The sequence below is a fragment of the Canis lupus genome, chromosome 5, assembly GCF_011100685.1.
Source record: "Canis lupus familiaris isolate Mischka breed German Shepherd chromosome 5, alternate assembly UU_Cfam_GSD_1.0, whole genome shotgun sequence".
In the NCBI taxonomy this organism is placed as follows: domain Eukaryota; kingdom Metazoa; phylum Chordata; class Mammalia; order Carnivora; family Canidae; genus Canis; species Canis lupus.
This window is the reverse complement of record NC_049226.1, coordinates 62,001,714-62,027,480: the sequence shown is the minus strand read 5'-3', so window position 1 is coordinate 62,027,480 and position 25,767 is coordinate 62,001,714. Positions and strand designations below refer to the sequence as shown.

Sequence of the window (25,767 nt, the reverse complement as noted above, 5' to 3'; positions counted from 1 at the left end):
CCTGCCTTCAGCCCAGGGCGTGATCCTGGAGTCCCGGGATCAAGTCCCACATCAGGTTCCCTGCATGGAGCCTGCTTCTCCCTCTGCCTGTGTCCCTGCCTCTCACTCTCTCTGTGTCTCTCATGAATAAATAAATAAAATCTTAAAAAAAAAGAAAATTACAAGGAAATATACATTTATAGTACTGTAAAAAAAATCCCTATATAAGTGGATCTATGGAGTTCTAACCCGTGATCTCTTTATCACTACATGTTACTAGTTTACTTACAATATATCTTGGTGTCACTGTGCTTTTGTTGATTTTGATGAGCCTTCTTTGTGCCTCCGGGATCTAGATGTTTGTTTCCTTCCCCAGATTACGGAAATTTTGAGCTGTAATTTCCTCAGATAAATTCTCTGTCCCCTTTCCCTCACTTCTTCTTCTGGGACTCCTATGACATGAATGTTATTACATTTGATGGAGTCACTGAGTTCCCTAAGTCTATTCTCATGATCCATGATTCTTCTCTCTCTGTTGTTGATCTTCCTTATTTTCCATTACTTTGTCTTCTGTGTCACAAGTTCATTCTTCTCCTTCTTCCAGCCTGCTGCTGTTCATTACTTCAAGCCTGTTTCCAATCTTGTTTATTGGGCTCTTCATCTCTGATTCTTTTTTAACTTTTTAAAAATCTGTGCAGAAGGGCTCCCTGATGTCTTCCACTATTTGCTGAAGCCCAGTGAGTATTCTTATGATTGCTGCTTTAAATTCTCCATCAGGTATGTTACTTATATCTGTTTCACTCAGATCTCTGGCCATAATCTTTTTTTTAAAATTTTTTTCTTTATTTATTTATGATAGTCACAGAGAGAGAGAGAGAGAGAGAGAGAGAGAGAGAGGCAGAGACACAGGCAGAGGGAGAAGCAGGCTCCATGCACCGGGAGCCCGACGTGGGATTCGATCCCGGGTCTCCAGGATCGCGCCCTGGGCCAAAGGCCGGCGCCAAACCGCTGCGCCACCCAGGGATCCCTCTGGCCATAATCTTATCTTGCTCTTTCATTTGGGATGAATTCCTTCATCTTGGCATTTTGTCCAAGTTTCTGCCTTCTTCCCCAGGTCAGAAAATGTCTACTTTTCTGTTATGTCTCCTGCTCCTAAAATAACAGTTATGTCTCCTGCTCCTGAAAATAATGGTTTTTTTGAAGAAGAGGTCATATGCTGTCCAGGGTCTGGTGCTTCATGGAGTGTCTCTGGTGTATGCTGCATGTGCTCTGTTACTGTGTTCTGGCTCCCCTATCCTTCAAGCTAGTCATCTGCAGAGGCTCTCTTTGCCTGCTATAGGCTGTGTTTGGTCCCTGGCCTGAGTGTGGTGAGTTTTAACGAGGTGGGCTCTGGTCTGCTTGTGAAATGAGACCTGACACCACCTCCACCAGAACTAAGGCCCTGCAGAACTCTCTGGGCAGGATACATGGTGTGGGCAGGGTTTTGTGCTGGTCTTCTGGAAAAAGGGCCTTCCTCGCTGGGACTGAGGTAAGCATGCCTGAGAAGCACAAACCGACCAGAGTACGGGGGTGTGGCACCGTATAAGCAAGTTAGGCAGCCAGTGTCCATGCTGCCTGCCTCCTGAAGGTGGCTCTGTGTTTATGCTGAGAGGTGGCAGGGGTGGGTGGGTAGGGGCAGTTATGAAATGGTGCCAGCCAGCTCCTTTGTTCCCAGAGAGGCATCTCACTGAAGGTTTGCCTCTCAGGGACGTGCTCTGAGAAGATTTTCAGATGGCTGTTTCTGTGCTGTATGCTCCCAGGTTGTTTGCCTGCCTTCTCTCCAAAAGCAACACAGTGCCCTTTGAGCTCTACCCCCATCAAGCCACTGACCTTTAAAACTCTAGGTTTTAAGCCCTGCTGGGGGGATCCCTGGGTGGCTCAGAGGTTTAGCGCCTGCCTTTGGCCCAGGGTGCGATTCTGGAGTTCTAGGATCGAGTCCCGCATCGGGCTCCCGGTATGGAGCCTGCTTCTCCCTCTGCCTATGTCTCTGCCTCTCTCTCTCTCTATGTCTATCATAAATAAAAAAAGCCCTCTTGGTTGCAGGAACTCACAAAATTCAGCCTCTCTCATTTTCAAGTCAGCAGCTTTGAGGAAACATTCTCCTGGTGCATTCCTTTGTGAGTTCCTTTCTCGTGTCCTTCTCTATGACCAGGGCCCCTTCCTCTCTACAGCAGCCATGATCTGTTTCTTCTCCAAATCACATCTCTGCACTTCCTACCTTCTTCAATATGGTCAATGTGGAGTTTTTTTCTGCCAGTCTTAAGGTTGATTTCTGGGGTATTTGAGAAGATTTGATAATTATCTAGTTGTGTTCATGGGACAAGACAAGCCTAGGGTCTTCCTACTCTCCTGCCATCTTCCTCCTCTTCTTCTAACCCACATTCTCTCCCTTCCCCCCACCTCTCTTTCTCTCCTAAGTAGGCTCCATGCCCAACATGGAGCTCAACACAGGGTTTGAACTCACAACCCTGATATCAAGACCTGACCTGAGATCAAGAGTCCAACGCTTAATGGACTGAGCCACCCAGGTGCCCTCTTGCATTCTCTTTTAATAAGAGAGACTCAAGGTGAGATGCAGATGCTTCAGAGAGTCTAGAATGGGGGTTGCAGCAGCTGGTGCCTAATGACCCAGAGTGCAGGGAACAGGGAGGATGGAAGATTCCGGCTTCATAGGAAGATGGGGGCCAGATGAATGCAGAGGCTGATAGTCTCCTGATCTTGATGGAGGAGAATAGAAAGGGTGCCTGCTAGAAAATTCTCTGGGGTCCTCTGTGGGTGTGGAGGATAATGCATGGGAGGCTGGAGGATGGGAGAACGGGACTTGTTTATGGGAGACTTGGATTGCTGCCAATCCAAGGCTCAGGAGAGGTGGAGCAAACTGCCCCCCAGGCCGAGGTTTTCCAGGGGGGGAGTGACAGAAGGTCAGAGGGACAACGAAGTTGAAGATACTGGCAAGAGAGTAGTAAAAGGATTCCACATTCAGATTTTACACATTAATTGTGTATTTGATATAAGGGCCATTTAAATTCCTTATTCAATCTTCCTGAAGACAGGTTAACAAAAACAAACACACAGGTTGATGATAGCAGCAGCACCCTACAAAGCAGCCTCCTCTGGGAAATGGGGTGTGAGTGTTTCACAGGAACAGAGTTTCAGTTGTGAAAGATGAAAAAGCTGATGCGAACAGATGGTGGTGGTGACTGCACAGTATGAATGTGCTTCGTGTCCATAACCTGCACACCTAAAAATGGTTAAAATGGTAAATTTCATGTTATATATATTTTACCTCAATTTGAAAAAATAAATAATTCTTTAAAAACTACAACGAAGGCAGAGACAGGCTGTTTTATTGACTGCTCTGTCTCCCACACCGCCCACAGTGCCTGGCATGTAGGAGGTATTCAGTAAAGGCAAAATGAACAAGTAAATCAGCGAATGGCTGAATTCATCCAAGAGTCAGAGATGGCCAGAGGGTAAGTCAAGTCAACCGGCCACATATGCACACATAGTCTTTTGTTCTTGGGTTTCTTTCTTTCTACTTATGTGCTCAGGAGAGGTTTCTAAAAATTATCCAGCTTGGCAAAATACATCTTTTCTTCCTGACATATTACATCAAATACAAAGAAAAACACATGCCAGCTAAGAACTTGTCTGCTTTCACTTTGGGGGCCCCTTCCTCCTTCCTTTCTCCCCTGCCAGATATTTTCTCATCTTTCTGCTCTTTCTGCAGCTGTTCTCCTGAAAGCTCCAGCTCAGCCCTCTGCTGGTCCAGACCTCAGGGCCACATTTCCGGGGATCTGCATCCAAAAAAATCCCCAGGATCATTCATGTAACTGTGCTTAGATATGCCACACCTTAAGATCATAGCTTTATTTTTATAACTTATAATTTTTTATTAGACAAATAACCTTTATAGATAATTAGGAAATACTGATAAGTTTAAAAAATAGTAAAACCACCATTTGCTCATATGGCTTTGTAATAGAGGAAGGGTCTGTTGAAGATGATCCACGTATGACACTGGGATGTGGATCAGGGAACCTTCCTGCCAGTGTTATTTTTTTTCTAGAATAATCTAAGTGTTGAATTAAAATTTCCTCCTGGTTCCAATCAAAGAAAGGGAAGCAAACAAGAGCTTCCCAGCATTCCCAGGGTGAAGTTCAAAATCTCAAGTCTGCATCCCAGCCAGCATGGAGCCAGTCTTCCACTGCGTATCACTTCTCCACACACACCATGCTGTTCCATGACTCTGGGTTTGACCATAGGTTTTCCCCTCTGCTTGAAATGCCCTTATCTGCCTGACAAAATCCTGCTCTTCTTTCAACATCTGCCAAAGCAGCCTCCTTCTGTGAGTCTGACCTCCCTCCATATAGCCCTCTCTCCCTCTTGGGTTCTCCCCTGCGCCTCCTATGTCACCCCATCCCTGTGCCTCTTGCAGTCTGCCCTGTGTCCATCTGTTGGTCTCCCTTACCTGGCTGTAAACCTCTTGAGAGCAGGAACTGTGGCTTACTCATCTCTGAATCCTCAATTCCTATGTAGTGTACTTTATGTGCTTAATAAATGCCTCCTAAATATATTGAGTGTCTCCTTTAAACCTGAATGGGGGACGGATGCCTGGGTGGCTCAGTTGGTTAAATGTCAGACTCTTGATATTGACTCAGGTCAGGGTTGTGAGATCGAGCCTTGCATCGGGCTTTGCGAGCTTAACATGTAGTCCGTTTGAGATTCTCTCTCTCTCTTCCTCTGCCCTGCCCCCTACTCACACTTTATAAACCAACCAACCAACCAACAAAATCTTAAATAAAGCAGAGGTGCAGGGAAACCTTACATATCACCTTAAGGAACACTGCAAGGAAAAGAGAGGCTTATCTGACTGACTAAACTTTTGGTGATTCTTGACAAATACCAGCAGTTTTCTCCTACGGAGTTCGTGAGTTCTTGACCACTTACACTAAAGAAAGAAGAAATGGTATGAAAATGGAGTAGTTTATATTTGAATTGTAATTGACCTAGGCAGGTGTTTGACTAAGGTTTTAAACTGATTGACTTTTGCATTTATACTCTTTTGTTATATAACATTCTCCATGGATACCCTCATGCAGCAAAAGATGGAAGGAAGGAGCAAGGCTCATCACCTGGGATTTTCAATCTGTCCCATATAATCCATGTATGGATTAGTTAGAGTTGGTACACAGGAAGTTTAAAAACCTTCCAGATTTAAACAGTATGGAGGTTCCTCAAAAAGTTAAACATAGAACTATCCTACAATCCAGTAATTGTGCTACTGGGTACTGACCCAAAGAATACCAAAACACTCATTCAAAAGGATACATGCACCCTTATGTTTACAGCAGCATTATTTACAATAGCCTAACTATGGAAGCAGCTCAAATGTCCATCTGTAGATGAATCGATAAGGAAGAGGTCACACACACACACACACACCCCACTGGAATATTATTCAGCCATAAAAAGAATGAAATCTTGCCATTTGCAACAACATGGATGAAGCCAGAGTGTATTAGTTTAAGTAAAATCAAGCAGAGCAAGACAAATACCATATGATTTCATTCATTTGTGGAATTTAAGAAATCAAACAGGGATCCCTGGGTGGCGCAGTGGTTTGGCGCCTGCCTTTGGCCTGGGGCGCGATCCTGGAGACCCGGGATCGAATCCCACGTCGGGCTCCCGGTGCATGGAGCCTGCTTCTCCCTCTGCCTGTGTCTCTGCCTCTCTCTCTCTCTCTCTCTCTGTATGACTATCATAGATTAAAAAAAAAAAAAGAAATCAAACAAATGAGCAAAGGGAAAAAAGAGAGAGAGAGAGACAAACCAAGAAAACTGTAGAGGACTCTTAACTGTAGAGGACACGCTGATGGTCACCAGATGGGTGAGATGAGGTGATGAGCACTGAGTAACCCATACAACTGTTGAATTGCTATTTAGTACACCTGGTCCTAACGTAACACTGGAATATGTAACTATATATAACTAATATAACTGTACTGGAATTAAAATGAAAACTTAATAAAAAAATTTAAAATAATCCTTCCAGATTTTACAACTATCTCAATCACAGTATTTCCAGCATAATTCGTAGAAGTTGATTTCAGAGGATTGCTTCCCTGGCCAAGGTCTGACTTGAATGAGACTGCTGAGTGGACACTGCTGACCTGACTCCAACCAAATACAGCCTAGGATGCTGTTCCTGGCCAACTGCAGGCTCATCCTTCTATCCTATGATGTCCTACATGAACTTCTCTTTTGTGCAGCCTGCTTTCCTGACAACCCAGGACAGTCAGAGCTCTGCTTCCTTTCACAGACTTCCATTCATTGTTTCAGTTTCATCCCCCAAAATGCTAACACTGGCTAACAGACATATTTATTTGACACATTCCTTAAAAACCAACGGTAAACACCAAATTTATATTAGAACCACACAAATTAAAATATACTGAAATTGACAATAAATAAATTCTAATACAATTTAGGAAAGCGTTTATTCTGAGATCTGAATTTTTGAAATCACAAAACCTAAAAATTCTAACTGCGGTAGTTGAGGGTCAAAAAATTCTTTCACCTAATTTTTATTGTGAAAAGTACATACTTTTCACAAAGTGATGAAACACATGAAGTTCATTTCCAAGATCCAAATTCAGAGTACTAGTCAAGGAGAAATAAGGTAACCATTTGTTTGGAGCCCTTTGGGTTCTCTCTCTCTCTTTTTTTTTTTTGAAGCTCTATGATTTTGATTTTTTTTTAATTTTTATTTATTTATGATAGTCACACAGAGAGAGGGAGGGGGGGCAGAGACACAGGCAGAGGGAGAAGCAGGCTCCATGCACCGGGAGCCCGACGTGGGATTCGATCCTGTGTCTCCAGGATCGCGCCCCAGGCCAAAGGCAGGCGTCAAACCGCTGCGCCACCCAGGGTTCCCTGCCCTTTGGGTTCTTGCACAGAATCTAAAAGGTGGTGGCTTCGTTTTCTTTGCTTTTTCTTCCCTCCCTCCCTTCCTCCTCACTTCCCTTCTGCCCTTTCCTTTCCCTTGCTATCAGCAAGCATGACACTGAAATATAAACATAGTAACACATGTGTGTAGGCCTTTACTCTTGGAACATTTGATCTTTTAGATTCCAGTAGAAGCTTTTCAAGTCCATCACCTGGAAAGAACAGGAGCCTTCTGCCACAAGAGGGCAGTAAACACCACTCAGCAGAGGGCTGGCCAGGGATCAGAGGGAGGGAGAGCTGGCGGGAAAGGAGAGGCCATGGCATTCCTGCCTTTCCTATGGATGGAAAGAGGGAAGGTTGTAGAAGTTGGGAGGCTTGTCTGAGATGGTGGAGCTAGCTGCCAGAGTCTGCTATCCTCAAAGGTTAACATGCCCCCAAGTGAAAGAATGAAACAGGAGATGCCCAGGTAGGGATGCTGTTCCCCAAAAACTCAGCAGTCAGATGATGATGTACAACTCACCAGAAGAAAGAAAGTATAGGCTCTTGGACAGGGAATGAGAAACTCTTTCCTGCTTTAGGACATCTGAGCATTTGAACTTGCTGTTCCTTCTGCCTGAAATGCTTTCCCCCGACCTAGCTCCCAGGACTCAGTCTCATGCACTGAATTATCTGCTGGACGAGCCTGTGTGGACTCGCACAGACATCTCCAACTCAAGACGTTCCAAAGTGGTTAAGGGTTGTTGCTTGGGGTTCACCGACACTGAACCGACCCTCCTCACTGTGATGGTGACTGGTTACTTAACCTCTCTGGGTTTGTTTCCTCATTTATTAAATGAAGATAAGAACATCTGCATCACAAACTTTTCCTGAGGCTTTGGTGAGGTAACACATTCAATTAGATTGTATTTCTCATGTGGCATGGTATGTGATCTGTAGAACATCTTGATGAATAGCAGCTTCTTCCTCCATAAACCAGCCCTTCTCACTTCGTCTCCCAAGGCCAAAAACAGATTAGCATCCCTAGACCATCTCTTTTACCATCTGCAACTAACTAACCAACAAGTCTCAGTGTACATTTCCAGAATCCAGTCCCACCTTTCCATCCCACTGTCACCCTCCTAATTCATGCCTTCAGTACTTTCTGCCTGGACCACTGTGGCTGATACCCAGCAGCCTGCCCCCCATCCAGGTTCCACAGCAGGTAAAGTGGTCTAAGTAGGATGGAACTTCACCATGTAATAAGAGATTACCAGGAACAGTGAAGTCACATGGGTTTAGGGCTTAATTTGATCAAGATTTTAGCCTCTGTTTTGATTGATCCATTTGGAACTGGTTTTTATGTTTGGTGTGAGGCAGGGATTCCATTCCATTTCTTCTACATGGACAACCAACCTGTCTCCTCTTCATCTGCAATGTCTCCATTGAAAACTCAAGTATGGGGGCACCTGGGTGGCTCAGTGGTTAAGCGTCTGCCTTTGGCTCAGGTCGTGATCCTGGGGTCCTGGGATCGATTCCTGCATCAGGCTCCCTGCAAGGAGCCTGCTTCTCCCTCTGCCTCTCTCTTTATGTCTCTCAGGAATGGATAAATAAAATCTTTAAAAAAAAAAAAGGAAAGAAAACTCAAGTATCTAATTATAGATGAAGTGAAGACACAGCTTTTGGGCTTCATTCACACATTAAGGTTCAAATAAAGCCTAGGAAAAAATTCGCTCTGCACTTCACACATTTCCCTTAGAAAATGTTTTCAGAATGAGCTAAAATGGGGAAGTGGCACTCAGTCTCCCACACTCATTATCTTGTCTAGACGGCAAAAACACAGAAATTTTACTCAAGCTCTGATTTAAACAAACAAGCAGACAAGGTTGCTTCTAAAATTTAGCCTATCAGTGACCTGAAAAATGGAGAGAACATCCCATAATGTACATTCAGGTCTTCTATTCCAGTTGTAATATGAAATTCTTTAACGAACTCTAACAATTCTTTTTTTTTTAAGATTTTATTTATTGATGAGAGAGACACACACAGAGAGAAGCAGAGACACAGGCAGAGAGGAGGCAGGCTCCATGCAGGGAGCCCGACATGGGACCCGATCCCAGGACTCCAGGATCATGCCCCGGGTCGAAGACAGGCACTAAACTGCTGAGCCACCCAGGAATCCCCGAACTCTAACAATTCTTGATTGTTAGACTCTGACAAGTCTTGATGAGGACTGAACAATTCAACTTTTATTTGGCTTTGAGTATGAAGGACTATTTTTCAAATGATAGTTATCTTTACACAAATAATTGATGAATTATTGATTCTAAAAAAGTGATGTGAGGTGCACCTGGGTGGCTCAGTTGGTTAGGCATCTGCCTTCAGCTCAGAGCATGATCCCTGAGTCCTGAGACCGAGCCTTGCATCAGGCTCCTTGCTGAGCAGGGAGTCTCCTTCTCCCTCTACTCCTCACCCTGCTCATGCTCTCTCTCTGTTTCAGATAAATAAAATCTTTAAAAAAAATAAAACTTCTCTGTGTTGTTTCTCACCTCCCCTTTGCCACCAGCATCTATGCTGTGAATTTCCTGCACTGAACACCTAGCTCGGAGCCACTGTCTTCCTTAAGAGCAAAGGGAATGGCATTAAGAGGACAATAGTCGGTTCAGACCTTCTAGGTAGGGCCAATTGGAACTGATGCAATGGATGAAATCTGGACATTTATAATGATATAAAAAAACCAGGAGACAAAAAAAGTCAGTTAAAGATTAAAAACAATTTCTAGGTCTGAACAGTGGCTTGCTTTCTTCCCCTCTATTTCTCAGTGATCTGAAAAGCTCCTTGTTGTTGTAAACTTTCCACATATTCTATTGACTTTCTGGGTTTTTGTGTGATTTTTTTCCTCCAGTGAATGTGGCAAAGATCCCATAGAAGCATCTGGATCTGTTATGGTAAATTCCACTGTCAGATTGCAACTTGTGTGTGCCATGGATTCAAGGGCAATAAGGTCATTGTCCCAGACAACTCCCTGGGGCTAAGGGGCACAGGGTGAGGAGCAAATCCTGATAGGGAAGCTGAGAGGAGGGTCCTCTTTCCTGCCACTGGGATGCCAGAGCGCGGAAGGTTGGCCTGGGAGGGTCTGAGCCCTGAGACTCGGAGAGAAGGTGTCAGGAGCACTGTCCGCACTCTGGTGTGTCTGAGGACCAGGAAGAGAGGATGCCCCTAGCAGCATGGCCTTCACCTACGACGCATACCACCAGCTCAGCTCTTCTGGGCATTGGGCTGCTTGATTCATTTTAAAGACAATGTTTCTCTTTCATCTCATCCTTACCTGTGTCAGTTATTGATCAAACCAACATAATCGGCGTCTTTCTTCCCTTTTCTTTCCTTTCTTTTCACAGAAGGATCTCTATAAACCTCATGACCAGCACTCTCCCTCTCTGGTTTTGTAAGGCCCACCATTCCTTCAGGAGGATCCCTTAATACTTATCCACATAGTAGTCATCTAAACTGGCTGGATTCTGTCTGTACCTCAAGCCCCTTGAGCAGCCACCCTGCTTGTGTCTGAGGGAGCCCCAGCATCCAGCACAGTCCCTGGCACAGGGCAGGCGCCCCAGGTAAGGGCCACCTGTAGAGACAAGAGAGGATGTTCCAGCAAGATAAGCCTATCGAAGGGCCAGTGAGCTTCATCACTCACTAATCCTAATGAAGGCAGCAGAGTGAGGTATCACTTACCGAAAGAAGATTTGCATCCAAACACACACATCCTTTTGGGAATGAGGAAGAAATGAAAGTTGGGATATACTTTTGTGGATGTGGTTAATGTTTGGAGAAAGCAATTACTGGTTTTTCATACATTAGTTGTTGAAGGTGGAACTTGGAAACTTTTCTTTCCAGCATTTTTGTTTCTTTCCGCTTTCTGGCTATTTGAACATCTTTCTAAACAAATTTCAGAATTTTTGAAAGTTTTTAGGAATCGATTTTAGAAAGGTTGTCAGAACAAAGGTAATTGTTAATTTGTAAGTCTCATCTTAGCTCTTTGCTTTGAGACCTATTTGCTCTTCAATCCTCACAGAATTTTTTTTAACTGCAAATGTTAGCTAAGTATTCTTTAATAATTTTCTGCAGGTGAGATCTTGTTGTAACACATTACCATGAAGAAGTTTAAGCAGAAAGTAAAGATTCATAAATCTCAGCCATAGCCCCACTTTCTGATAAAATCAATGGTTTTTAGGAACAGAAGAACCTGGGCAAGCTGCTAGTGTCCACTGAAATAGGATCTCACCTGTATTGTGGCTGATTCTGCTCTTAAATCACCACTTTCCCCATGGTGTCAGCTTCCTGCTTCCACGACCAGCCCGACTTGGGGTTCTCTCATGTGTATTCTTATCTCACAGAGAGGTAGGGCTTTGCTGGTACCATGCTCGCCCAGGAAGGACAAAACTGGGGGCATTGTTCACTGAACAGCTACATGGTCCCTTAGACACTTATTTCTGGACTCACACAGGAAGACTCAGCAAAATGGCACCAAACACCCAATTTTCCATGTTGGCACTCCGTGTTATGTTCTAAATGAGCTGTTTCCCATCAGTCTGGCCATCATCATTCCTAGATTCAGCATTTCAGGGGCCAGCAGAGCAGTGGGTCAAGAAAAAGTTTCTGAAGCCCGACTGCTTCATCCTTCCTGGGAAAACGAGGCTCCTCGCTTCACCTCACTATGGTCATGGCCTCACCCAGAAGGGCTCAGGGCCTGTCATGAGGAAGAATGAGTTGATGTTTGCAAGGGGTTCAGGACACAGTGAGAGCTAGGTTCGATGTTCATTAACCAAACACATAATTTTAACATTCTCAAAAGGTAAAAATAAAAGGATATGAACTCTACAATTCAAATCCATTCTCGGACAGTGGTCCTGAGGAGTCCTTGCACACTCTAGTCTTTCCTTTGTTAATAGTTTCAGATGAACACGTGCCTGCAAACTGCACGCTACTTGTCCTCTAGCACCCCGGCAGAAGGGCCAGCAGGCCGGTCTTACCCCCGGCCTTTGCACTGAGGCAGGTATATGCATAATTTCTTTTTTTTTTATTATTCATGAGAGACACACACAGAGAGAGGCAGAGACACAGGCAGAGGGAGAAGCAGGCTCCATGCAGGGAGCCCTACGTGGGACTCGATCCAGGACCCAGGATTATGCCCTGAGCCAAAGGCAGGCGTTTCAACCGCTAAGCCACCCAGGCGTCCCTATGTGTAACTTCTTAAGGTATACATAATATGATTTTTAAAGATTTATTTATTTATCTATGTATGTATGTATGTATGTATGTACGTATCTATTTCAGTGAGAAAGAGAGCAGAGGGGAGGTATAGAGGAGAGGGAGAGAGAAACTCAAGCAGATGCAGGGCTTGGTCTACAACTCTGAGGTCACAACCTGAGTTGAAACCAAGAGGCGGATGCTTAAATGAGTGAGCCACCCATGCATCCCCATAATATAATTTTTTTTAACAATATATTGTGAGAGGTCTTTCGATGTCAATAGCTAACATGCCTCATCATTTGTATGCTGCTAGAAGCATCTTTGCAAGTAAACATTTGTGTATTTTCTGATAATCTCTTTGGGATGTATTTCCTTAAGTGGTGCTACTACATCAAACATGATCTACCTTTTCGAGATTTTTTGAGCCATAGTCCCTGATTTGGGATGGAAAAGCCTTCTGCCTACGTGGCCCTTGGGGTGAGGGTAGACATTCAGATGTCCACTTGAAAAGGCTTTGAGGGAGAGGGAAACCCGGTTCTAGTCTGCTGGACTCAGTCAAGGCAGGAGAGTGAAAGGAGAGTGAAAATGATTTTCAAGCATTTTTCTAAAAAAGATCGTCTTACATTTGGTTTTATTAGTATTTTTCTTGCAATCTTTTTTTTTTAATATTTTGTTTATTTATTCATGAGAGACAGAGAGAGAGAGAGGCAGAGACATAGGCAGAGGGAGAAGCAGGCTCCATGCGGGGAGCCTGATGCAGGACTCAATCCCAGAACCCTGGGATCATGATCTGAGCCAAAGGCAGACGTTCAACCACTGAGCACCTAGGAGCCCCTTTTTTCTTGCACCTTAATGAAGTGCAGTCATGGGGAGGCTGGGGAGAGGGGCTTTATTTATTTATTTATTTATTTATTCATTTATTCATTTATTTGTTTATTTTAAAGATTTACTCATCCATTCACTTGAGAGAGAAAGAGAGAGAGAGCAGGAGCGGCAGTGAGAAAAAGAATCCCAAGCAGACTCCATGCTGAGCACAGAGTGCGACATGGGGCTCCATCTCATGACCATGAGATCATGACCTGATTGGAAACCAGGAGTCAGATGCTCAAATGACTGTGCCATCCAGCACCCCAGGGGCTCTATTTTTAAAGGCTGTATTTAAAGGACTATCTTATATTGAATTGAAGTCTCTGTCCTATGTCTTCCACAAACTGGACCCCTTTGTGTTCTCTGAGGTCTCTAGGATGGAAAAGCCTATCATGCCTGCCATCATTATCATAATTAACATATGTTGAGCTCCTCGCCTTATTAGCATCTTTCACCCCCACACAGCCCCTGGAGGTGAACACTGTTCTTGTCCCCAGTCTGTAGGAGGAGAGAACTGAGAAGCAGAGGAATTTGGCCAAGGTCCCACAGCTGGCCTGAGGCAGGGAGAGGTTCCCACCCCGGAAGTCTGCCCAGAGCCTCCTGGGCCCAGCTGGCATCCATAGGACCTCCCTCACAATGTCAGCAAATGGTCCCTATGTCCCTCCAACCTGCACAGTTGCTTGACTTCTTCCTCAGTCCGAGGGATGGTTTCCAGACACCCAGCCACCGCCTGCACACAGTTGAGTTCATCAAACGTTAGGCCTGAATATCACGTTTTCCATGTGGTCTGACGAGGCAAGATGCCAGCACTTTAACCTCCTTTGTCTCAGACATCATGTCTTGGATGATATGACCAGGAATTTTCAGCAGCAGATGCCTGTGTGGGCTCTTGTAGACAACAGAAACCTTGAAGTAGACAGAGAGGAGATGATGAAGGGCACAAAAGAGGAATGCTACCTTGTAATGGAATGACCAGGGGCCATAAGGAGAACAGTGACTTGCAGATGATGCATCAGGAGTTGAGGCTGGTCCCCAGGGGCTGGAGGGGGGGTGAGTTAGACAGTGGTATTGGGACCAAGAAGGCTGAAGCTGCTGAGTGCTCTTTTGGAATCGTTACATTTCAGAGGAAAGTGCCACGTACGTGAAAATGAGTTGTGGGGAGTTTTCCAGTTGGAAACACAGTTTAGGTGAAAAAGGATCAGAGAGACAGATGTGAGTCATAAACACAGACACAAGGGTTAAAGGTGAACTGTAAGGGAGACCCAAAAAAGCAGAGCCTGGACACAGGATGTGGGGGTGTTTTTGTGTCTTCAGTTGATGGAGAGACACAAAGGTTTAACATCTTAACTCTTTTTTTTTTTTTGACATTTTATTTTTAAGTAATCTCTACACCCAAAATGGGGCTTGAACGCACAACCCCAAGATCAAGAGTTGCATGCTCCCCTGACCCAGTGAGGCAGACATGTCTGATTTCATGTGCTTCTTTCCTTGAATGATTCCCCAGAATCTCAGCCTACTTCTGCCAGAACCAGGCAAGAAGGCTTAACATCTTCCATCGGTGCAGCTTAGGCTTTGGAAAGAGAACCCTGTGGGGTTCTGCTCCTATGGCAGATGGCTTTTGCCCTTTGAGCGTAGCTGAAAGTCAATGCTATAAAATATCAATCTTCATTTTTGAAGAATGATAACTCATGAATATCCCAAGTTCACTTCTAATCTGTTTTTATATTTTAGGTATTTTTTAAAAACAATGCATTCATCATTGCTGCAGGTAAAGATTTAAACTTGCTCTGTGTGTGATCACATTCATTACTCGAGAGAAGAATTCAGGGGCGCCAGGGTGGCTCAGTCAGTTAAGTGTCTGCCTTCGGCTCAGGCCATGATCTCGGGGTCCTGGGATTGAGCCCTGCTTCAGGCTCCCTACTCAGCGGGGAGTCTGCTTCTCCGTTTTCCTCTGCCTGTCCCCCCATTCATGCTCTCCCTCTCCAAATAAATGAATAATAGTGTTTAAGAAAAAAACAGTAATTTGGGGGGAAAAAAAAGAAAGCAAGAAGAATTCATCCTTCTGCTTCCTTGATTTTTGCCTTGGTCTTTGGATCACAAATGTGCCCGAGGCCAAAGGTGCCTTAGATGCTCCTCTGGATCCAGACACCCTGCCAGCGGGAGAGAAGGCACTAAGAGGTGCTGTCTGCAGGGAGAGGCCCTGCTAGAAAGGGCCAGTCCAGCTACTGCGTCCCATAATGGGACCTCTCAAGAACTGGGCAAAAGAAATTGTGCCAAAGGAGCAGATAAAGAGCTGGAGAGAATCTATAGGCAAAGGAAAGCTCTAGGAGCACAGCAGAGGCTGAGTCCATGTGAATTGAAAACTGACCCACGTTCCAGTTCTAATGCTGTGTAACAAACAGTCCCAAAATGGAGTGACATAAGACAATTATTTTAATATGTTCATGGATTGTGTGCATCAGGAATTCAGACAGGGAAGATATGTCTCTGCTCCACCAAGCCTGGGCCTTTAGCTAGGAGATTCCATGGCTGAAAGTGATAGGCTATCTGGGAGATGAGCTCATCTGGAGGCTTCTTCACTCACATGTCTGGTAGTTGACGCTAGCTGATAGTGGGAGTTCAGCTGGGCTGTGAGCCAGAACACCTACACATGGCCTCCCCTGTGCCCTAGGATTTTTCCTGACATGGTGACTTCAGGATGGTCAACTTCCTGCATAGTGACTCACACCTCTAAAGGTGAGTGTCTTAATGAACAATGAAGAAGCTGCATCACCTTTTATGACCCAGCCTCAAAAATCACGCAGTGCCACTTCCCTGCATCATATTTGCTGGAAGTCACAGGGTGTAGGACTTTTTTAAAAGGTCCACAAATCCTTTGATTCTGCCTTCCGAGGGTGCACCCAACTCTCCTACTCTGTACTTAGTGACTCTTGTGTCATGAATAGAATATGGCAGAAGTGACAGGAAACAACCTCCCGGACTAGGTAATAAAAGCCACTGCAGCTCCTTCTTTCCATGCCCACCCCCACCCTATTCTTGAAGCCAGCTACGATGTCGTGATGACCCTCAAACGGCCCTCCAAGGAGGTCCTGCCAATAGTCATGTGAGCCAGCTATTGTGGACATGGATTGTCTTTGTTTGTTTGGGCTGCTGAAGCAAAATACCCTGTACCAGGGGAGCTTAAACAACAAAAACTGATTTCCCACAGTTTGGGAGGATGGGAAGGCCAAGGTCAATGTGTTGACAGATTTGGTGCCTGGTGAACACTTACTGGCTTCTTCATAGATGGTCAACTTCTTGCTGTGTCTTCACCCAGCAGAAGGGTGAGAGAGGTTTCTGGGACTTTTTTTTTTTTTTATATTAAGGCACTAATCCCATTCATGGGGGGCTCTACCTTCATGACCAAATCACCTCCAGGCTCCACCTCTAAATACCATCATTTGGGATTAGGTTTCAACATGAGTTTTGGGAGGACACAAACATTCAGCCTATAGCCTGGATCGAGCCTTCAGCCAATATCTTGACTATAACTTGAAACCCTAAACCAGAACTATCCACTTAAGCCATTCCCAGATTCCTGTGCTCAGAGACGGAGATAATTAATATCTGTAGTGTTACGTTGCTAAGTGTTAGGATAACTTGCTATTCCACCATAAATGATTAATACACAGGGCTAAGACACATTTGAGGGAAGGTGACATACACTCCACTTATTAATGGGGAAAGCATAAAGTAATATGTGGACATGTTTTAAAACTGCCTTAATTTATACAATAAAGAACTATTTTCTTCCCCATTCACCCACAAAAATAGCGAGTGTTCTGTGGAAGCTTCACCATAAGACCTGCTGTTATTATTTGTTCTTCTTAATGTCAAACGGTAACATGTATTAGGAATCCTGGGTACTTACTTGGTCAAAAAAGAGTTCTTGATGAAACTGGCCTTTCACCAATGGCTTTATTAAAAATATGATTCCTTTTTTCCAGAATTTCTCTCAAGGAGCTTCCCTGAACATATTATGCTTGATTTCACCTTTAATCACACTATTCTCATGCTGGTCCCTACTCTCCTCTCCAATTTCCATTAGTGGGAAATGAACTCCTATTCATCCGTTATGTCTCAAGCCAGGAATTCACCATATCTAAAAACACACTCACTGAGAGAAGGCTTCCTAGGAACCCACTGTTGCCTGGGACTCCCAGTGTCACTTCTCTCTTATCGTATTCACTATTCTGTATTATGAAGATCTGTTTGTGTGTCTGTCTTCCCCATCTGAATGTGCTGCATCAATTGTGTCTTATTTTTCACAGTAGTGCCAGCACCTAGCACATTGGGAGCACTGCCTGTCAGTAAACAGTGATGATGGTGTGATCTCCACACCTAAAGGACGACAGTAAGAGCTGATACCATACGCCATGATAAGCACATTTTCACACCCTCTCTTTTAATCCTCACAGTGAGAAGATTGACTGCAATTCCCCTTTGGCAAATGAGCAAACTGTAGCACAGAGAGATTGAGAAATTGTGTTACCCAGTTGGTGAGTGGGACCACCCACCCATTCACAAGAGTCATCTTGTTCACAGAGTCTGCACTACTGTCACTACTGCAATTCTACATTGAAATCTAGATTCTCAGTCCGAGCAAAACCAGTTTCAACAGCTAGGAACCTTTAAATAAGTAATGCCTCTTAGATATTCTATAATTATATACCATGTGCCATACTATTAAGTGGTAAAAGAGAGGATGAAAGAGAATAAAGTATGACAGAGTCATTTTCATAACAAATTTAATGCATCTTAAATAAAGTGTGTGCACAAAAAAATGCAGGAATAGGTAAAGTTGGGAGACTGTAAGACCCACTCGCACTTAGAAACCTATAGGCTCAATGACCAGGAAAGAAACCATCGAATTCTTGAGCTGCATCCTGACATTTTTCATTTTGAAATCAGTGACTCCATTCTTCCCTCTAAAAACTTTGGCTCCCCCAAACAATTAACACAATCAGCCTGCATACAGGGAGAATGAAAGGAATGAGACTCCAACCCTAATCCACTGTAAAGACTAATAGAGACCTCACATAAACTTAGGAGTTGTATTTCCTGGAAGTGGGATCTCCTGCTGTAATGTAAGTATACTCCAATGCAGCCATTGTTCTCTAAAATGCATTTCAAAGCACACTGGTTAAGTTAGCTGCTCCATATACACAGGCTAACAAAATGGCGGTGGGGTGAGGTATACAGGATGCAGAATGAACATGAGATTGACCTTGCAAAGGTCAAAAGAACAGACGCATTCTCCAGGCTTTTAAAACACTAATCATGCAGGGAACATTTTTTTTTAATAATAAATTTATTTTTTATTGGTGTTCAATTTGCCAACATACAGAATAACACCCAGTGCTCATCCCATCAAGTGCCCCCCTCAGTGCCCGTCACCCACTCACCCCCACCCCCCGCCCTCCTCCCTTCCACCACCCCTAGTTCGTTTCCCAGAGTTAGGAGTCTTCATGTTCTGTCTCCCTTTCTGATATTTCCTACCCATTTCTTCTCCCTTCCCTTCTATTCCCTTTCACTATTATTTATATTCCCCAAATGAATGAGAACATATAATGTTTGTCCTTCTCCGACTGACTTACTTCACTCAGCATAATACCCTCCAGTTCCATCCACGTCTAAGCAAATGGTGGGTATTTGTCGTTTTTTTTTTTTTTTTTTTTTTTTTGTATTTGTCATTTCTAATGGCTGAGTAATATTCCATTGTATACATAAACCACATCTTCTTTATCCATTCATCTTTCGATGGACACCGAGGCTTCTTCCACAGTTTGGCTATTGTGGACATTGCTGCTAGAAACATCGGGGTGCAGGTGTCCTGGTGTTTCATTGCATCTGTATCTTTGGGGTAAATCCCTAGCAGTGCAATTGCTGGGTCGTAGGGCAGATCTATTTTTAACCCTTTGAGGAACCTCCACACAGTTTTCCAGAGTGGCTGCACCAGTTCACATTCCCACCAACAGTGCAAGAGGGTTCCCTTTTCTCCGCATCCTCTCCAACATTTGTGGTTTCCTGCCTTGTTAATTTTCCCCATTCTCACTGGTGTGAGGTGGTATCTCATTGTGGTTTTGATTTGTATTTCCCTGATGGCAAGTGATGCGGAGCATGTTTTTAGGAGCATCCCTGCTCAGAAGCTTACTGGTCTACAAACTGGGCAAACGAGGTGTGTATGTGTGCAGTTTATTCCTTTGTGTTCTGAATGCAAATGTTATTATTTGAGGATTTGCACAAAATGTGACATAGAGACATCATGAAGAAAAAACAAAGAGCAACTCTTTCATAATTGTGAAAGGTAAACAAGAAGGTAGACTGGTAGGGAAATCAAACCTGAAGATTTGGGAGGTAAGTGGAAAGTTTCTGATTGTTTCTCCTCTTTTCTTTCCTGTCTTTGAGTTTGGCTAAGGGCAACTCTGGTCATAGAACTGTGTAGCTCTGGGATTTGTTTATTTGTTTTGTCTTTGTTTTTTTTTTTTTTTTTGCCAGAGAATCAGGAAAAAGGGTCCTCACAAGAGAGTATGGAAGAATCTTTTTTCTTTCTTTCTTTCTTTTTCGGGGTTAGCTTGAGTGATGTTATGTGAGGATGGAGGGAGGCGGGAGGGAGGGGAGGGGTGGTGGAGGGAGGTTGAGGTGCGGGCTTCTGCGAGTATTCTCTTGCCCTTTATTTTCGTTGTTCTTCTTTCTTTCTTTCTTTCTTTCTTTCTTTCTTTCTTTCTTTCTTTCTTCTTTCTTTCTCTCTTTTCTCTATTTTATCTCTCCAGGCCCTGACCTGACATCAACCCCAGTCTCTGATCTATAAGGTAGCAGAGAACATAGTGATAACTGAGAGAGAAAGTCTGGACTGCTGGCCACAGGACTGAGAAATGGGCCCCTGAGAGCGAGAGGGTGCTCAAGGGATTAGAGACAGGAGAGCTGGTGAAGGGGATCTCTTAATTCTATGTATCAATGGGCACATGTCCTCAGCTTGCCCTTGGGCTGTGCATATGCAGGAGAGACCCAGAGCAACACAGCAAAGACTTTGAGAACTGAACTGCAAACATAGCATCTGCCTGCACCCCAGGCCAACCTCCAAGTGCTACATGCATGAAACAGACACAAAAGAACACAACAAAGATTTGAAAAACTTAAGTGACATTGAAACCACCATTGACAGAAGGTAAAATAGACCTTCTGGTAGGAATGTAGCCAGGTAACTGCCCACTAAACAGCAAGTCAGTGTTCTCCAGAGGACTTTAGCAGGACACAGAGTCTCATAACAAAATCAAAATGTCAAACACTGGCACAGGAAAGGCCAGGAATATATAACCAACTATCAAGAGAAAAGAAAATCAACAGATACCAACCCTGAGTTCACCCCGATATTGGAATTAACCAGAGGCTTTAAGGTGGGTATTGTAACTGTGCTCCAGGGGGTAAAGGTAAATACACTTCAAATGAATGGAAAGATATAAGCCCTCAGCAGAAAAATAAAAAGCATAAAATAGAAATGGAAACTTTAGAACTGAAAAATACAATGCCTGGAAGAAAACAGAATGGAGTTGACAGAGGAAGGAGTTAGTAAATTCAAAGATAAATAAATGGAAATTATTTAATTTGAAAAATGAAGAGAATGATTAACTACAAACAATTGAACAGAGCAGAGACTCAGGGACCTCTGGAATAATAACAAAACATCTAATATTTGTGCCACTGAAGGTCCAGAAAGGGAAGAGAAAGAGACTGGTATGGAAAAATATTTGAAGAAATAATAACTAAAACTTCACAAATTTGGTGAAGGATATAAATCTATAGATCCAAGAAGTTCTGTGAACTATCAAACAGGATAAACTCAAGGAACATCAGGCTGAGATATATAATAAACTGGTGAAAACCAAAGATAAAGGAAAGATCTTGACAGCAGCCAGAGAAAAGTGACATCTTGTACAGGGAACAATTGGAATGACTGTAGATTCCTCACCAGATCTTACAGAAGACAAAAGGCAGCAAAGTATCATTCTATATTCAGTGCAGATACTCTCTAGGAATGACAGCAAAACAAAGACATTCTGAGATGAAGGAAGACTAAGAGAATCTGCTGCCAGTACACTTGCTTAAAAACAAATACTAAATGAGATTCTGTAGGCCAAGGGGAAGTGATACCATAGGGAAACTTGGTACTCAAGAATTCCTTTAGGAATGAAGGAAGAACAATAGAAGTGGTATATACCCGACTCAGTATAATGGACTATTTTCTTAATTTCTCTAAAATATGTATACTGCTGAAAGAAAAAATATAGTATTGTCTGGTAGAATTTTCAGTGAATATAAGTGTAATATGTAGAAACAATTATAATATAAGCAGAGAGTAGGGGCATCTGGGTGGCTCAGTTGGTTAAGTGTACAACTCTTGGTTTTGGCTCAGGTCATGATTTTAGGGTTGTGAGACCGAGCCCTGCAATGGATTCTGCACTTAGCGCAAGGTCTACTGGAGATTCTCTCCCTCTCCCTCCCCTCTACTCCTCCCAACTGATGCTTTCTAAATAAATAAATAAATAAAATCTTTTTTTAAAAAGGGAGGATAAAAGGACTTAGATGCTTATAAGATCTAAATAGACCGTGAAAGTTAGGTATGCGTATCATAATCCCTAGAGTAACCACTATAAAATAATATGAAGAGAAATGGGCAAATAAAATTGATAAATTAAAATGAAGTACTGAAAACATTCAAATAGGGACACCTGGGTTGCTCAGTGGTTAAGCATCTGCCTTCGGCTCAGGAGGTGATCCCAGAGTCCTGGGGTCGCATCCTACATCTGGCTCCCTGCGAGGACCCTGCCTCTCCCTCTGCCTATGTTTCTGCCTCTCTCTTTGTTTCTCTCATGAATAAATAAATAAATCTTTTTAAAAATAAAAACATTCAAATAATCAAAATAGTGTAGAAAATCGGGGACAGAGGAACAAAAAACATTGAGAGAAAAAAATACATTCTATAAAATGGTCAACATTTTATCAAGTCAGCAATATCAATAACTACATTACATGTAAATGGTCTACATTACATCAACTAAAAGAGTGATTGTCAGGATTGGAAACACAAGACCCAAATATATGCTATATTTAGAGAAATATAATGACGGGTTAAAAGCAAATGGATAAAAGAAGTATACTATGAAAACACTAGTCAAAAAAAAAAAAAAGAAAGAAAGAAAAAAAAAAAGAAAGAAAATACTAGTAAAAAAAAAAAAAAACCCTGGAGCAGTTATATTAATATAGACAAAGTAGATTTCAAAAGAAAAATGATGAATAGGGGATCAAAAAGAACACTACATAATAGTAAAAAGACCACCAAGAAGGCACACCATTCCTAAATGTGCCTGCTCTAAATTCATGGAACAAATCATCATAGAATGAAAAAGAAAGTTCATAATTATTCCTGGAGATTTCAACAGTCTTCTCTCAATAATTAATAATGTTTAGTGCAGAAAATCAGCGAAATATACAAGACCTGAACTATAAATCAACTCAATCTAGATTTATAAAACATTCTATCCAAAAACAATAGGATACACATTCTTCTCAAGTGCACATGAGACATTCATCACAATAGGCCATATTTTGGGTCATAAAACAAACATTAACAAACTTGAAATAATTAAAATTTTGCAAAGTACATTTTCTGGTCATAATGAAATTAAACTAATAATCAATTACAGTAAGATATCTGGGAAACACCAAAACATTTTGAAATTACAAAGTACACTTCTAAGTAATCTATGAGTCATAGAAAAGTCACAAGAAAAAAAATCAGAAAATATTTTAAACTGAATGAAAAAATATAACATCAGAGTTTGTGGATTCTAGCTAAAAGTTAGTGGTTAGAAGGAATCTACAAGGTAGTTCCTAGAACTACAAATTTAGCCAGATCACAGGATATGAAGTAATATACAAAAATAGAAAGTATTTTTAGATACTAGCTGTGAGCAATTAAAAATAGGAATTATACAGACAGGATCCTTCTAATAGCACCAAAAACCACAATGTTACTCCCAAGTGAAAAAAAATTGTAGAGTGATACAGAATCTGTATGCCAGCATGTATAGCAGTGTTATTCATAAGTGCCAGAGACTGCCCTTCAAATGGTGAATGGATAAATCACGGCACATCAAAATGGAATATAAAGTAATAAAAAGAACCGAAGTATTGATTCAGATGAAATTCAAATGCATTATGCTAAATGAAAGAGTGAGTCTCAAAAGGTTGTGTGCCGTAGGATGATTCATTGATAATGATATTCACACAAAGACAAAACTTTAGGGATAGAGGGGGCACTGTTATGGATGTGGGTAGGAGGAAGCACAGACCACAAAGGGTCAGCATGAGGGAACTCTGGGGGCAAATGGAACTATTCTGTATCTTGATTGTGGTGGTGGTTACATGATTATCAACTTGTCAGGTCTCAAAGAACTGTTTGGCAAAAAGGGTACATTTTACTGCATGATAACTTAAAATTAAATAAAAAATTTAAAAAAAACAACGAAATCCACACTCCTTAACTGAGTCAATCTGAACTAACAAATCCAGTTCAAACCGGTGTGGGATTGCAAAGCAGTGTTCTAAATCAAGGACATTAGAGGAAATCCATTTTTGTGAAATAAGGAAATACGGGAAATAAATGTGCTGTACCATGTTATAAAAATAATGATATGGCCAACAGCTGTCAATGGATTTTTTTTTTTAAGTCAGAGGATATTTCCCTTTAGAAGAAAAATACTGACATAGGGAAACCCTATTAGAACCAATTGCTTTTGTTTGGAGTATTCTAGTGAGTGACGGGACTGTTCACAGCCCTAAATCTGATCTACCTTGACTGATGTAGCATGGGTTTGCGTCCTATGGGTTAACATAAAAAATAATTTATTTTAGGGTCACCTGGGTAGCTCAGTGGTTGAGCGTCTGCCTTCCGCTCAGGTCGCGGTCTGGAGTCCCACATCCGGCTCCCTGCAGGGGAAGCCTCCTTCTCCATCTGCCTATGTCTTGCCTCTCATGAATAAATAAAGTCTGAAAAAAATAACTTCTTTTATATTTATTTAAAATCCACACGAGCTTGAACACTGTCTTAAGCATCCCTGTCTGAGCTGGATAGGACTCTCTGGCAATGCTAAAATGGATTCTCCGTGTCTGGAGATAAATAGTAACCATTTGCGTCGCTTGGGGCCAACTGTCATCTGTTGCCGCAGCTGGGCGGGGACAGGTTTGGAGCGAGCCGTCGGCACTGCGGGAAAGGGCCAGAGCCCTGAAAGCCTCTGAGCCCCCAGACTCGGCCAGACCTTCCCCCGTGTTGTCAGGGAGACGGGTGGCACGCAGGTCCCCACGGAGACTTAAACCTGGACACCTGGAATGCCTTATAACTCGAACAGGTGCGGTGCAGGCGACTTCCAAGGGCCCGCGAGACCAGAGCCCTTGACTTTAGGGATGCAGCAAGAAACAGGGCCCGGGTTTCAAGCACAACAGTCCAAGTACCAACACCCCCCCTGCCAGAGCTGTGTCTCAGCAATCGGCCCGGGGCTCCAAATCCCTCCCACCTCCTGGGGCTCGGCCCCAGAAGCCCCTCCTTACCCGCCCCCCACCCACATTCCTGGGGGCCTCCCCGTCTCACTCACCAGGCTCCACCCGCGCAGTCCTGGGAGGCCTCGCCCAGTCTTGACCACAGGCCGCCCCGCCCCACCCGGCCCGGCCCCGCCCCGGCCGGCCCCGCCCCGGCCGGCCCCGCCCCGGCCGGCCCCGCCCCCGTCCGGCCCGGCCCGGCCCCGCCCCAAGGCCCAGTCCCTCAGGGCGTTGGCCACGCCCCCTCCGCCAGGCCACGCCCCCTCGCTGCGGCCCGCCACGCTTTGCCCCACCTTACCCAGCCCCAGCTCCGCCCCATCACCCCTCCAGGCCCCGCCTGCCCGGTTCGCCCCGCCCCCGCCCCTTAGCCACGCCCAGGGCCCGCCTCCGCTCTGGCCGGCTGGGACGAGAGGCGGCGCCCCCGTGCGGATCCGCAGTCCCCCTCTCCCTGCGCCCTGTACCCCTGACCCCGGGTGGTGGTCCTACGCGGGACTACTGCACTGCCAGGGCCAAGGCACTTCCTGACCTCGTGCTCAGGCCACCAGTGTTGCCTCCCAGACCCCCCGGCCCAGCCCAGATGTTAGCGAAGCACCTGATACAGCAGTCCTATGATTATAGACACATGGACACAGAAAAACAAGAAAGGAAAACTCTTTGGGAAACGTTCCAAAGATGTTCGCTTTCTGAATGAGACCTATGTATAAACCAATAAAAGCTGTAAGCGGGTGGATGGATGGTGGGTGGCAGGTGGATGGATGGGTGGATAATGGGTGGGTGGATGAGACTGCTGCTAATTATCTTTTAGAATAATGGCCCTGGAAATCAGCACATTGGGTAATTGTACTAGAAAAGACCAGGTGTGATTTGGCCAGGCATGTATGTATCATACAGATAACACATTTTTTTTTCTTTAAAGACTTTGTTTGAGAGAAAGAGAGAGAGGGAGAACCACCATGTGGAAAGGGCAGAGGGAGAAGCAGCAGAGTCTCCGCTGAGCAGAGAGCCCAATCCTGATATCATGACCTGAGCCAAAGGCAACACTTAACCAGCTGAGCCACCCAGATGCCCCCAGATA

General features: G+C 43.8%; 1 long non-coding RNA gene across 1 annotated transcript; it reads right to left on the bottom strand.

The window, feature by feature from the left end:
• Nucleotides 1–2,628: 2,628 nt before the first annotated feature.
• On the bottom strand, nt 2,629–24,820 carry LOC102155268. The gene is made up of 3 exons (XR_005359853.1): nt 24,749–24,820; nt 13,727–13,964; nt 2,629–3,259 (listed from the first exon to the last, which is right to left on the bottom strand). It is a non-coding gene; the product is annotated as an uncharacterized LOC102155268 (long non-coding RNA).
• Nucleotides 24,821–25,767: the final 947 nt, after the last annotated feature.